The following is a 12,745-nucleotide window of genomic DNA, read 5'->3' as shown; positions in this document are numbered from 1 at the left end:
CATGCGTAAGTCTCAAAAACTGGAGGTGTTGGGCTCTATCGTCACGCGAGGCATGTTTTGATGCGCAGTTCGGCCACACATTTTAGGATCTCCTGTCACACACTTCGCCTCCAAGACGGCAGCCCATCCTGGGCTTGAAGAACTGGCAACTCTGCTTCATTTGTTGACGGCTTCAACGAATGGTCCGTTTTGGGGGGAGATGGTGCCTTGAGCCTCGCTTGATACACAGTACGTGGCAAAGGCAACCCATCCATTGTCTACCGCTTGTCCCTTTCGGGTAAGCCGGAGCTGGGTCAAAACACAGTTTCCCTGACCGGGAATCGAACCCGGGCCGCGGCGGTGAGAGCGCCGAATCCTGACCACTAGACTATCAGGGAGGTGCGACAGAGGTGTCTTGATGAGTGACGCGTGGCTGTATCGGGCTACATTTTCCGTTGCGCCTCGAGAGGAGCGCTTGGGCAATGGCGCGAATTCGGTGGGAAAACTGGCACATCCATGAGCATTGGTGGTTCAGTGGTAGAATTCTCGCCTGCCACGCGGGAGGCCCGGGTTCGATTCCCGGCCAATGCACAGTTCCTTTATGCGTGGGGCCTTGGGGGGCATTAAGTTTGTTCTCGGTCGCGGCCAGACGGCATCAAGATTTGGAACAAGAAGTCTGTGCAAACCAAACTTGGGTTGGACATCGTATCTGCATTAAGTCAAGATGTTGTTGAGAGGAGACTTTGGAGAGTGCCGCGAATTCGGCGGAACAATTGGCAGACTTAGAATTGTCGCCTGCCAGCGCCAGCGGGTGACTGAATATATGTTTACAGACATTGCTGGTAAACCCGTGTGTCTTATTAGTGGAGCTAATGTGGCTGTAATTAAGGAATTTAATTTAAGACGGCACTACGAGACAAAAGAAGAATGGTCCGTTTTGGGGGAAGATGGTGTCTTGAGCCTCACTTGATACACAGTACGTGGCAAAGGCAACCCATCCATTGTGTACCGCTTGTCCCTTTCGGGTTAGCCGGAGCTGGGAGATTTTTAGGATCTCCTGTGGCACTCTTCACCTCCAAAACCCGTTCAGGGCTTAAATACCTGGGGACTTGCCTTTGTTTGTCCAAGTTGAATTTTTTTTCCGTGCAGCTTCGAGAAATCGTCCATTTTCTGGTTGGCTCTCAGCCTCGTTGGCGCAGTAGGCAGCGCGTCAGTCTCATAATCTGAAGGTCGTGAGTTCGAGCCTCACACGAGGCAGGTGTTTTGGTACAGACTTGGTCCATCCATTTTGTACCACTTCTACCCATTTCGAGGACGCTGGAGCCAAAGAACCATCCGTTTGTAGTGGATTTTCAGCCTCCTCTTATGCGAGATCTAGAACAGGGATCAATGCAAATCATTCTGCCATTGCCCGTGGAAAGCCTTCCCGTCTCTTTGATTTCAAGACTCAGACGTGGCAGGCGATCCTCCCCTATGGATGCGTGCCGGCCCTCTGGAACCACTTCATCCAACTTTCACCACAATTCCTCTTTCTTTTCTCAGGTCAGAATTGCGGGGCACCACACGTTGGCTCCCAAATGACTCCTACCTGTTATTTCTTCTTGGACACTTTGTCCAGGTAGGGTTAGGAATGTCTTTGCATTGGAAGCGGATGAGCAAGGGCTGATAATTGGTTATCAGCAGCTCCCGAGCTGAGTCTCTGGAGGTTGCCTGGAGTTCCTTTGCCAACAGGGTCCATTGAGAGAGATAATTTGAAGTCATTCTTGCCTGACTGGTAAGTTGGAACAAGAAGTCTGTGCAAACCAAGCTTGGGTTGGACATCGCATCTGCATTAAGTCAAGATGTTGTTGAGAGGAGACTTTGGAGAGTGGCGCGAATTCGGCGGAACAATTGGCAGACTTGTAAGGGCTGGTGGCTCAGCAGTAGAACTGTCGCCTGCCACCCGTGAATCTCGAAATCAGAAGGTAGTGACTTGTAGCCTCACGCAAGCGATGTGCTTTGATGCACAGTACGTGACAGAGTTTGTGCATCCATTTTAAGCGTCTTGAGAGGAGACTTTGGAGAGGCGCGAATTCAGCGGGACAATTGGCGGACGTGCAAGGGTTGTTAGCTCAGCGGTAGAATTGTCGCCTGCCATGCGTAAGTCTCAAAAACTGGAGGTGTTGGGCTCTATCGTCACGCGAGGCATGTTTTGATGCGCAGTTCGGCCACACATTTTAGGATCTCCTGTCACACACTTCGCCTCCAAGACGGCAGCCCATCCTGGGCTTGAAGAACTGGCAACTCTGCTTCATTTGTTGACGGCTTCAACGAATGGTCCGTTTTGGGGGGAGATGGTGCCTTGAGCCTCGCTTGATACACAGTACGTGGCAAAGGCAACCCATCCATTGTCTACCGCTTGTCCCTTTCGGGTAAGCCGGAGCTGGGTCAAAACACAGTTTCCCTGACCGGGAATCGAACCCGGGCCGCGGCGGTGAGAGCGCCGAATCCTGACCACTAGACCATCAGGGAGGTGCGACAGAGGTGTCTTGATGAGTGACGCGTGGCTGTATCGGGCTACATTTTCCGTTGCGCCTCGAGAGGAGCGCTTGGGCAATGGCGCGAATTCGGTGGGAAAACTGGCACGTCCGTGAGCATTGGTGGTTCAGTGGTAGAATTCTCGCCTGCCACGCGGGAGGCCCGGGTTCGATTCCCGGCCAATGCACAGTTCCTTTATGCGTGGGGCCTTGGGGGGCATTAAGTTTGTTCTCGGTCGCGGCCAGACGGCATCAAGATTTGGAACAAGAAGTCTGTGCAAACCAAACTTGGGTTGGACATCGTATCTGCATTAAGTCAAGATGTTGTTGAGAGGAGACTTTGGAGAGTGGCGCGAATTCGGCGGAACAATTGGCAGACTTAGAATTGTCGCCTGCCAGCGCCAGCGGGTGACTGAATATATGTTTACAGACATTGCTGGTAAACCCGTGTGTCTTATTAGTGGAGCTAATGTGGCTGTAATTAAGGAATTTAATTTAAGACGGCACTACGAGACAAAAGAAGAATGGTCCGTTTTGGGGGAAGATGGTGTCTTGAGCCTCACTTGATACACAGTACGTGGCAAAGGCAACCCATCCATTGTGTACCGCTTGTCCCTTTCGGGTTAGCCGGAGCTGGGAGATTTTTAGGATCTCCTGTGGCACTCTTCACCTCCAAAACCCGTTCAGGGCTTAAATACCTGGGGACTTGCCTTTGTTTGTCCAAGTTGAATTTTTTTTCCGTGCAGCTTCGAGAAATCGTCCATTTTCTGGTTGGCTCTCAGCCTCGTTGGCGCAGTAGGCAGCGCGTCAGTCTCATAATCTGAAGGTCGTGAGTTCGAGCCTCACACGAGGCAGGTGTTTTGGTACAGACTTGGTCCATCCATTTTGTACCACTTCTACCCATTTCGAGGACGCTGGAGCCAAAGAACCATCCGTTTGTAGTGGATTTTCAGCCTCCTCTTATGCGAGATCTAGAACAGGGATCAATGCAAATCATTCTGCCATTGCCCGTGGAAAGCCTTCCCGTCTCTTTGATTTCAAGACTCAGACGTGGCAGGCGATCCTCCCCTATGGATGCGTGCCGGCCCTCTGGAACCACTTCATCCAACTTTCACCACAATTCCTCTTTCTTTTCTCAGGTCAGAATTGCGGGGCACCACACGTTGGCTCCCAAATGACTCCTACCTGTTATTTCTTCTTGGACACTTTGTCCAGGTAGGGTTAGGAATGTCTTTGCATTGGAAGTGGATGAGCAAGGGCTGATAATTGGTTATCAGCAGCTCCCGAGCTGAGTCTCTGGAGGTTGCCTGGAGTTCCTTTGCCAACAGGGTCCATTGAGAGAGATAATTTGAAGTCATTCTTGCCTGACTGGTAAGTTGGAACAAGAAGTCTGTGCAAACCAAGCTTGGGTTGGACATCGCATCTGCATTAAGTCAAGATGTTGTTGAGAGGAGACTTTGGAGAGTGGCGCGAATTCGGCGGAACAATTGGCAGACTTGTAAGGGCTGGTGGCTCAGCAGTAGAACTGTCGCCTGCCACCCGTGAATCTCGAAATCAGAAGGTAGTGACTTGTAGCCTCACGCAAGCGATGTGCTTTGATGCACAGTACGTGACAGAGTTTGTGCATCCATTTTAAGCGTCTTGAGAGGAGACTTTGGAGAGAGGCGCGAATTCAGCGGGACAATTGGCGGACGTGCAAGGGTTGTTAGCTCAGTGGTAGAATTGTCGCCTGCCATGCGTAAGTCTCAAAAACTGGAGGTGTTGGGCTCTATCGTCACGCGAGGCATGTTTTGATGCGCAGTTCGGCCACACATTTTAGGATCTCCTGTCACACACTTCGCCTCCAAGACGGCAGCCCATCCTGGGCTTGAAGAACTGGCAACCCTGCTTCATTTGTTGACGGCTTCAAAGAATGGTCCGTTTTGGGGGGAGATGGTGCCTTGAGCCTCGCTTGATACACAGTACGTGGCAAAGGCAACCCATCCATTGTCTACCGCTTGTCCCTTTCGGGTAAGCCGGAGCTGGGTCAAAACACAGTTTCCCTGACCGGGAATCGAACCCGGGCCGCGGCGGTGAGAGCACCGAATCCTGACCACTAGACCATCAGGGAGGTGCGACAGAGGTGTCTTGATGAGTGACGCGTGGCTGTATCGGGCTACATTTTCCGTTGCGCCTCGAGAGGAGCGCTTGGGCAATGGCGCGAATTCGGTGGGAAAACTGGCACGTTCGTGAGCATTGGTGGTTCAGTGGTAGAATTCTCGCCTGCCACGCGGGAGGCCCGGGTTCGATTCCCGGCCAATGCACAGTTCCTTTATGCGTGGGGCCTTGGGGGGCATTAAGTTTGTTCTCGGTCGCGGCCAGACGGCATCAAGATTTGGAACAAGAAGTCTGTGCAAACCAAACTTGGGTTGGACATCGTATCTGCATTAAGTCAAGATGTTGTTGAGAGGAGACTTTGGAGAGTGGCGCGAATTCGGCGGAACAATTGGCAGACTTAGAATTGTCGCCTGCCAGCGCCAGCGGGTGACTGAATATATGTTTGCAGACATTGCTGGTAAACCCGTGTGTCTTATTAGTGGAGCTAATGTGGCTGTAATTAAGGAATTTAATTTAAGACGGCACTACGAGACAAAAGAAGAATGGTCCGTTTTGGGGGAAGATGGTGTCTTGAGCCTCACTTGATACACAGTACGTGGCAAAGGCAACCCATCCATTGTGTACCGCTTGTCCCTTTCGGGTTAGCCGGAGCTGGGAGATTTTTAGGATCTCCTGTGGCACTCTTCACCTCCAAAACCCGTTCAGGGCTTAAATACCTGGGGACTTGCCTTTGTTTGTCCAAGTTGAATTTTTTTTCCGTGCAGCTTCGAGAAATCGTCCATTTTCTGGTTGGCTCTCAGCCTCGTTGGCGCAGTAGGCAGCGCGTCAGTCTCATAATCTGAAGGTCGTGAGTTCGAGCCTCACACGAGGCAGGTGTTTTGGTACAGACTTGGTCCATCCATTTTGTACCACTTCTACCCATTTCGAGGACGCTGGAGCCAAAGAACCATCCGTTTGTAGTGGATTTTCAGCCTCCTCTTATGCGAGATCTAGAACAGGGATCAATGCAAATCATTCTGCCATTGCCCGTGGAAAGCCTTCCCGTCTCTTTGATTTCAAGACTCAGACGTGGCAGGCGATCCTCCCCTATGGATGCGTGCCGGCCCTCTGGAACCACTTCATCCAACTTTCACCACAATTCCTCTTTCTTTTCTCAGGTCAGAATTGCGGGGCACCACACGTTGGCTCCCAAATGACTCCTACCTGTTATTTCTTCTTGGACACTTTGTCCAGGTAGGGTTAGGAATGTCTTTGCATTGGAAGCGGATGAGCAAGGGCTGATAATTGGTTATCAGCAGCTCCCGAGCTGAGTCTCTGGAGGTTGCCTGGAGTTCCTTTGCCAACAGGGTCCATTGAGAGAGATAATTTGAAGTCATTCTTGCCTGACTGGTAAGTTGGAACAAGAAGTCTGTGCAAACCAAGCTTGGGTTGGACATCGCATCTGCATTAAGTCAAGATGTTGTTGAGAGGAGACTTTGGAGAGTGGCGCGAATTCGGCGGAACAATTGGCAGACTTGTAAGGGCTGGTGGCTCAGCAGTAGAACTGTCGCCTGCCACCCGTGAATCTCGAAATCAGAAGGTAGTGACTTGTAGCCTCACGCAAGCGATAGTGCTTTGATGCACAGTACGTGACAGAGTTTGTGCATCCATTTTAAGCGTCTTGAGAGGAGACTTTGGAGAGGCGCGAATTCAGCGGGACAATTGGCGGACGTGCAAGGGTTGTTAGCTCAGCGGTAGAATTGTCGCCTGCCATGCGTAAGTCTCAAAAACTGGAGGTGTTGGGCTCTATCGTCACGCGAGGCATGTTTTGATGCGCAGTTCGGCCACACATTTTAGGATCTCCTGTCACACACTTCGCCTCCAAGACGGCAGCCCTTCCTGGGCTTGAAGAACTGGCAACTCTGCTTCATTTGTTGACGGCTTCAACGAATGGTCCGTTTTGGGGGGAGATGGTGCCTTGAGCCTCGCTTGATACACAGTACGTGGCAAAGGCAACCCATCCATTGTCTACCGCTTGTCCCTTTCGGGTAAGCCGGAGCTGGGTCAAAACACAGTTTCCCTGACCGGGAATCGAACCCGGGCCGCGGCGGTGAGAGCGCCGAATCCTGACCACTAGACCATCAGGGAGGTGCGACAGAGGTGTCTTGATGAGTGACGCGTGGCTGTATCGGGCTACATTTTCCGTTGCGCCTCGAGAGGAGCGCTTGGGCAATGGCGCGAATTCGGTGGGAAAACTAGCACGTCTGTGAGCGTTGGTGGTTCAGTGGTAGAATTCTCGCCTGCCACGCGGGAGGCCCGGGTTCGATTCCCGGCCAATGCACAGTTCCTTTATGCGTGGGGCCTTGGGGGGCATTAAGTTTGTTCTCGGTCGCTGCCAGACGGCATCAAGATTTGGAACAAGAAGTCTGTGCAAACCAAACTTGGGTTAGGACATCGTATCTGCATTAAGTTAGATGTTGTTGAGAGGAGACTTTGGAGAGTGGCGCGAATTCGGCGGAACAATTGGCAGACTTAGAATTGTCGCCTGCCAGCGCCAGCGGGTGACTGAATATATGTTTACAGACATTGCTGGTAAACCCGTGTGTCTTATTAGTGGAGCTAATGTGGCTGTAATTAAGGAATTTAATTTAAGACGGCACTACGAGACAAAAGAAGAATGGTCCGTTTTGGGGGAAGATGGTGTCTTGAGCCTCACTTGATACACAGTACGTGGCAAAGGCAACCCATCCATTGTGTACCGCTTGTCCCTTTCGGGTTAGCCGGAGCTGGGAGATTTTTAGGATCTCCTGTGGCACTCTTCACCTCCAAAACCCGTTCAGGGCTTAAATACCTGGGGACTTGCCTTTGTTTGTCCAAGTTGAATTTTTTTTCCGTGCAGCTTCGAGAAATCGTCCATTTTCTGGTTGGCTCTCAGCCTCGTTGGCGCAGTAGGCAGCGCGTCAGTCTCATAATCTGAAGGTCGTGAGTTCGAGCCTCACACGAGGCAGGTGTTTTGGTACAGACTTGGTCCATCCATTTTGTACCACTTCTACCCATTTCGAGGACGCTGGAGCCAAAGAACCATCCGTTTGTAGTGGATTTTCAGCCTCCTCTTATGCGAGATCTAGAACAGGGATCAATGCAAATCATTCTGCCATTGCCCGTGGAAAGCCTTCCCGTCTCTTTGATTTCAAGACTCAGACGTGGCAGGCGATCCTCCCCTATGGATGCGTGCCGGCCCTCTGGAACCACTTCATCCAACTTTCACCACAATTCCTCTTTCTTTTCTCAGGTCAGAATTGCGGGGCACCACACGTTGGCTCCCAAATGACTCCTACCTGTTATTTCTTCTTGGACACTTTGTCCAGGTAGGGTTAGGAATGTCTTTGCATTGGAAGTGGATGAGCAAGGGCTGATAATTGGTTATCAGCAGCTCCCGAGCTGAGTCTCTGGAGGTTGCCTGGAGTTCCTTTGCCAACAGGGTCCATTGAGAGAGATAATTTGAAGTCATTCTTGCCTGACTGGTAAGTTGGAACAAGAAGTCTGTGGAAACCAAGCATGGGTTGGACATCGCATCGGCATTAAGTCAAGATGTTGTTGAGAGGAGACTTTGGAGAGTGGCGCGAATTCGGCGGAACAATTGGCAGACTTGTAAGGGCTGGTGGCTCAGCAGTAGAACTGTGGCCTGCCACCCGTGAATCTCGAAATCAGAAGGTAGTGACTTGTAGCCTCACGCAAGCGATGTGCTTTGATGCACAGTACGTGACAGAGTTTGTGCATCCATTTTAAGCGTCTTGAGAGGAGACTTTGGAGAGGCGCGAATTCAGCGGGACAATTGGCGGACGTGCAAGGGTTGTTAGCTCAGCGGTAGAATTGTCGCCTGCCATGCGTAAGTCTCAAAAACTGGAGGTGTTGGGCTCTATCGTCACGCGAGGCATGTTTTGATGCGCAGTTCGGCCACACATTTTAGGATCTCCTGTCACACACTTCGCCTCCAAGACGGCAGCCCATCCTGGGCTTGAAGAACTGGCAACTCTGCTTCATTTGTTGACGGCTTCAACGAATGGTCCGTTTTGGGGGGAGATGGTGCCTTGAGCCTCGCTTGATACACAGTACGTGGCAAAGGCAACCCATCCATTGTCTACCGCTTGTCCCTTTCGGGTAAGCCGGAGCTGGGTCAAAACACAGTTTCCCTGACCGGGAATCGAACCCGGGCCGCGGCGGTGAGAGCGCCGAATCCTGACCACTAGACCATCAGGGAGGTGCGACAGAGGTGTCTTGATGAGTGACGCGTGGCTGTATCGGGCTACATTTTCCGTTGCGCCTCGAGAGGAGCGCTTGGGCAATGGCGCGAATTCGGTGGGAAAACTGAGCACGTCCGTGAGCATTGGTGGTTCAGTGGTAGAATTCTCGCCTGCCACGCGGGAGGCCCGGGTTCGATTCCCGGCCAATGCACAGTTCCTTTATGCGTGGGGCCTTGGGGGGCATTAAGTTTGTTCTCGGTCGCGGCCAGACGGCATCAAGATTTGGAACAAGAAGTCTGTGCAAACCAAACTTGGGTTGGACATCGTATCTGCATTAAGTCAAGATGTTGTTGAGAGGAGACTTTGGAGAGTGGCGCGAATTCGGCGGAACAATTGGCAGACTTAGAATTGTCGCCTGCCAGCGCCAGCGGGTGACTGAATATATGTTTACAGACATTGCTGGTAAACCCGTGTGTCTTATTAGTGGAGCTAATGTGGCTGTAATTAAGGAATTTAATTTAAGACGGCACTACGAGACAAAAGAAGAATGGTCCGTTTTGGGGGAAGATGGTGTCTTGAGCCTCACTTGATACACAGTACGTGGCAAAGGCAACCCATCCATTGTGTACCGCTTGTCCCTTTCGGGTTAGCCGGAGCTGGGAGATTTTTAGGATCTCCTGTGGCACTCTTCACCTCCAAAACCCGTTCAGGGCTTAAATACCTGGGGACTTGCCTTTGTTTGTCCAAGTTGAATTTTTTTTCCGTGCAGCTTCGAGAAATCGTCCATTTTCTGGTTGGCTCTCAGCCTCGTTGGCGCAGTAGGCAGCGCGTCAGTCTCATAATCTGAAGGTCGTGAGTTCGAGCCTCACACGAGGCAGGTGTTTTGGTACAGACTTGGTCCATCCATTTTGTACCACTTCTACCCATTTCGAGGACGCTGGAGCCAAAGAACCATCCGTTTGTAGTGGATTTTCAGCCTCCTCTTATGCGAGATCTAGAACAGGGATCAATGCAAATCATTCTGCCATTGCCCGTGGAAAGCCTTCCCGTCTCTTTGATTTCAAGACTCAGACGTGGCAGGCGATCCTCCCCTATGGATGCGTGCCGGCCCTCTGGAACCACTTCATCCAACTTTCACCACAATTCCTCTTTCTTTTCTCAGGTCAGAATTGCGGGGCACCACACGTTGGCTCCCAAATGACTCCTACCTGTTATTTCTTCTTGGACACTTTGTCCAGGTAGGGTTAGGAATGTCTTTGCATTGGAAGCGGATGAGCAAGGGCTGATAATTGGTTATCAGCAGCTCCCGAGCTGAGTCTCTGGAGGTTGCCTGGAGTTCCTTTGCCAACAGGGTCCATTGAGAGAGATAATTTGAAGTCATTCTTGCCTGACTGGTAAGTTGGAACAAGAAGTCTGTGCAAACCAAGCTTGGGTTGGACATCGCATCTGTATTAAGTCAAGATGTTGTTGAGAGGAGACTTTGGAGAGTGGCGCGAATTCGGCGGAACAATTGGCAGACTTGTAAGGGCTGGTGGCTCAGCAGTAGAACTGTCGCCTGCCACCCGTGAATCTCGAAATCAGAAGGTAGTGACTTGTAGCCTCACGCAAGCGATGTGCTTTGATGCACAGTACGTGACAGAGTTTGTGCATCCATTTTAAGCGTCTTGAGAGGAGACTTTGGAGAGGCGCGAATTCAGCGGGACAATTGGCGGACGTGCAAGGGTTGTTAGCTCAGCGGTAGAATTGTCGCCTGCCATGCGTAAGTCTCAAAAACTGGAGGTGTTGGGCTCTATCGTCACGCGAGGCATGTTTTGATGCGCAGTTCGGCCACACATTTTAGGATCTCCTGTCACACACTTCGCCTCCAAGACGGCAGCCCATCCTGGGCTTGAAGAACTGGCAACTCTGCTTCATTTGTTGACGGCTTCAACGAATGGTCCGTTTTGGGGGGAGATGGTGCCTTGAGCCTCGCTTGATACACAGTACGTGGCAAAGGCAACCCATCCATTGTCTACCGCTTGTCCCTTTCGGGTAAGCCGGAGCTGGGTCAAAACACAGTTTCCCTGACCGGGAATCGAACCCGGGCCGCGGCGGTGAGAGCGCCGAATCCTGACCACTAGACCATCAGGGAGGTGCGACAGAGGTGTCTTGATGAGTGACGCGTGGCTGTATCGGGCTACATTTTCCGTTGCGCCTCGAGAGGAGCGCTTGGGCAATGGCGCGAATTCGGTGGGAAAACTAGCACGTCTGTGAGCATTGGTGGTTCAGTGGTAGAATTCTCGCCTGCCACGCGGGAGGCCCGGGTTCGATTCCCGGCCAATGCACAGTTCCTTTATGCGTGGGGCCTTGGGGGGCATTAAGTTTGTTCTCGGTCGCTGCCAGACGGCATCAAGATTTGGAACAAGAAGTCTGTGCAAACCAAACTTGGGTTGGACATCGTATCTGCATTAAGTTAGATGTTGTTGAGAGGAGACTTTGGAGAGTGGCACGAATTCGGCGGAACAATTGGCAGACTTAGAATTGTCGCCTGCCAGCGCCAGCGGGTGACTGAATATATGTTTACAGACATTGCTGGTAAACCCGTGTGTCTTATTAGTGGAGCTAATGTGGCTGTAATTAAGGAATTTAATTTAAGACGGCACTACGAGACAAAAGAAGAATGGTCCGTTTTGGGGGAAGATGGTGTCTTGAGCCTCACTTGATACACAGTACGTGGCAAAGGCAACCCATCCATTGTGTACCGCTTGTCCCTTTCGGGTTAGCCGGAGCTGGGAGATTTTTAGGATCTCCTGTGGCACTCTTCACCTCCAAAACCCGTTCAGGGCTTAAATACCTGGGGACTTGCCTTTGTTTGTCCAAGTTGAATTTTTTTTCCATGCATCTTCGAGAAATCGTCCATTTTCTGGTTGGCTCTCAGCCTCGTTGGCGCAGTAGGCAGCGCGTCAGTCTCATAATCTGAAGGTCGTGAGTTCGAGCCTCACACGAGGCAGGTGTTTTGGTACAGACTTGGTCCATCCATTTTGTACCACTTCTACCCATTTCGAGGACGCTGGAGCCAAAGAACCATCCGTTTGTAGTGGATTTTCAGCCTCCTCTTATGCGAGATCTAGAACAGGGATCAATGCAAATCATTCTGCCATTGCCCGTGGAAAGCCTTCCCGTCTCTTTGATTTCAAGACTCAGACGTGGCAGGCGATCCTCCCCTATGGATGCGTGCCGGCCCTCTGGAACCACTTCATCCAACTTTCACCACAATTCCTCTTTCTTTTCTCAGGTCAGAATTGCGGGGCACCACACGTTGGCTCCCAAATGACTCCTACCTGTTATTTCTTCTTGGACACTTTGTCCAGGTAGGGTTAGGAATGTCTTTGCATTGGAAGTGGATGAGCAAGGGCTGATAATTGGTTATCAGCAGCTCCCGAGCTGAGTCTCTGGAGGTTGCCTGGAGTTCCTTTGCCAACAGGGTCCATTGAGAGAGATAATTTGAAGTCATTCTTGCCTGACTGGTAAGTTGGAACAAGAAGTCTGTGCAAACCAAGCTTGGGTTGGACATCGCATCTGTATTAAGTCAAGATGTTGTTGAGAGGAGACTTTGGAGAGTGGCGCGAATTCGGCGGAACAATTGGCAGACTTGTAAGGGCTGGTGGCTCAGCAGTAGAACTGTCGCCTGCCACCCGTGAATCTCGAAATCAGAAGGTAGTGACTTGTAGCCTCACGCAAGCGATATGCTTTGATGCACAGTACGTGACAGAGTTTGTGCATCCATTTTAAGCATCTTGAGAGGAGACTTTGGAGAGGCGCGAATTCAGCGGGACAATTGGCGGACGTGCAAGGGTGGCCCGCCGCGTATAGTTGTAACGGAGAAACAGCCAATCAAATCGCAGCTTTTAAACCAGCGTAAAAAATGGATTTTTTTTGGCACTGAATCGT

General features: G+C 51.3%; 18 non-coding genes across 18 annotated transcripts; 12 read left to right on the top strand and 6 right to left on the bottom strand.

The window, feature by feature from the left end:
* Positions 1–305: 305 nt before the first annotated feature.
* On the bottom strand, positions 306–377 carry trnae-cuc (transfer RNA glutamic acid (anticodon CUC)). The gene has a single exon. It is a non-coding gene; the product is annotated as a tRNA-Glu (tRNA).
* A 122-nt stretch (positions 378–499) lies between these two features.
* Positions 500–570, top strand: trnag-gcc (transfer RNA glycine (anticodon GCC)). Its single transcript has one exon. It is a non-coding gene; the product is annotated as a tRNA-Gly (tRNA).
* A 593-nt stretch (positions 571–1,163) lies between these two features.
* On the top strand, positions 1,164–1,236 carry trnam-cau (transfer RNA methionine (anticodon CAU)). Its single transcript has one exon. It is a non-coding gene; the product is annotated as a tRNA-Met (tRNA).
* A 1,182-nt stretch (positions 1,237–2,418) lies between these two features.
* trnae-cuc (transfer RNA glutamic acid (anticodon CUC)) lies at positions 2,419–2,490 on the bottom strand. Its single transcript has one exon. It is a non-coding gene; the product is annotated as a tRNA-Glu (tRNA).
* A 122-nt stretch (positions 2,491–2,612) lies between these two features.
* Positions 2,613–2,683, top strand: trnag-gcc (transfer RNA glycine (anticodon GCC)). The gene has a single exon. It is a non-coding gene; the product is annotated as a tRNA-Gly (tRNA).
* A 593-nt stretch (positions 2,684–3,276) lies between these two features.
* trnam-cau (transfer RNA methionine (anticodon CAU)) lies at positions 3,277–3,349 on the top strand. Its single transcript has one exon. It is a non-coding gene; the product is annotated as a tRNA-Met (tRNA).
* Positions 3,350–4,533: 1,184 nt separating this feature from the next.
* Positions 4,534–4,605, bottom strand: trnae-cuc (transfer RNA glutamic acid (anticodon CUC)). The gene has a single exon. It is a non-coding gene; the product is annotated as a tRNA-Glu (tRNA).
* A 122-nt stretch (positions 4,606–4,727) lies between these two features.
* Positions 4,728–4,798, top strand: trnag-gcc (transfer RNA glycine (anticodon GCC)). The gene has a single exon. It is a non-coding gene; the product is annotated as a tRNA-Gly (tRNA).
* A 593-nt stretch (positions 4,799–5,391) lies between these two features.
* On the top strand, positions 5,392–5,464 carry trnam-cau (transfer RNA methionine (anticodon CAU)). Its single transcript has one exon. It is a non-coding gene; the product is annotated as a tRNA-Met (tRNA).
* Positions 5,465–6,647: 1,183 nt separating this feature from the next.
* trnae-cuc (transfer RNA glutamic acid (anticodon CUC)) lies at positions 6,648–6,719 on the bottom strand. Its single transcript has one exon. It is a non-coding gene; the product is annotated as a tRNA-Glu (tRNA).
* Positions 6,720–6,841: 122 nt separating this feature from the next.
* On the top strand, positions 6,842–6,912 carry trnag-gcc (transfer RNA glycine (anticodon GCC)). Its single transcript has one exon. It is a non-coding gene; the product is annotated as a tRNA-Gly (tRNA).
* A 593-nt stretch (positions 6,913–7,505) lies between these two features.
* Positions 7,506–7,578, top strand: trnam-cau (transfer RNA methionine (anticodon CAU)). The gene has a single exon. It is a non-coding gene; the product is annotated as a tRNA-Met (tRNA).
* Positions 7,579–8,760: 1,182 nt separating this feature from the next.
* trnae-cuc (transfer RNA glutamic acid (anticodon CUC)) lies at positions 8,761–8,832 on the bottom strand. Its single transcript has one exon. It is a non-coding gene; the product is annotated as a tRNA-Glu (tRNA).
* A 123-nt stretch (positions 8,833–8,955) lies between these two features.
* trnag-gcc (transfer RNA glycine (anticodon GCC)) lies at positions 8,956–9,026 on the top strand. The gene has a single exon. It is a non-coding gene; the product is annotated as a tRNA-Gly (tRNA).
* A 593-nt stretch (positions 9,027–9,619) lies between these two features.
* Positions 9,620–9,692, top strand: trnam-cau (transfer RNA methionine (anticodon CAU)). Its single transcript has one exon. It is a non-coding gene; the product is annotated as a tRNA-Met (tRNA).
* A 1,182-nt stretch (positions 9,693–10,874) lies between these two features.
* Positions 10,875–10,946, bottom strand: trnae-cuc (transfer RNA glutamic acid (anticodon CUC)). Its single transcript has one exon. It is a non-coding gene; the product is annotated as a tRNA-Glu (tRNA).
* Positions 10,947–11,068: 122 nt separating this feature from the next.
* trnag-gcc (transfer RNA glycine (anticodon GCC)) lies at positions 11,069–11,139 on the top strand. Its single transcript has one exon. It is a non-coding gene; the product is annotated as a tRNA-Gly (tRNA).
* A 592-nt stretch (positions 11,140–11,731) lies between these two features.
* On the top strand, positions 11,732–11,804 carry trnam-cau (transfer RNA methionine (anticodon CAU)). Its single transcript has one exon. It is a non-coding gene; the product is annotated as a tRNA-Met (tRNA).
* Positions 11,805–12,745: the final 941 nt, after the last annotated feature.

The sequence above is a fragment of the Neolamprologus multifasciatus genome, chromosome 23 (genome assembly GCF_963576455.1).
Source record: "Neolamprologus multifasciatus chromosome 23, fNeoMul1.2, whole genome shotgun sequence".
Lineage (NCBI taxonomy): Eukaryota > Metazoa > Chordata > Actinopteri > Cichliformes > Cichlidae > Neolamprologus > Neolamprologus multifasciatus.
Note: the sequence above shows the minus strand (reverse complement) of the source record. Positions and strands in the feature narration are given on the sequence as shown.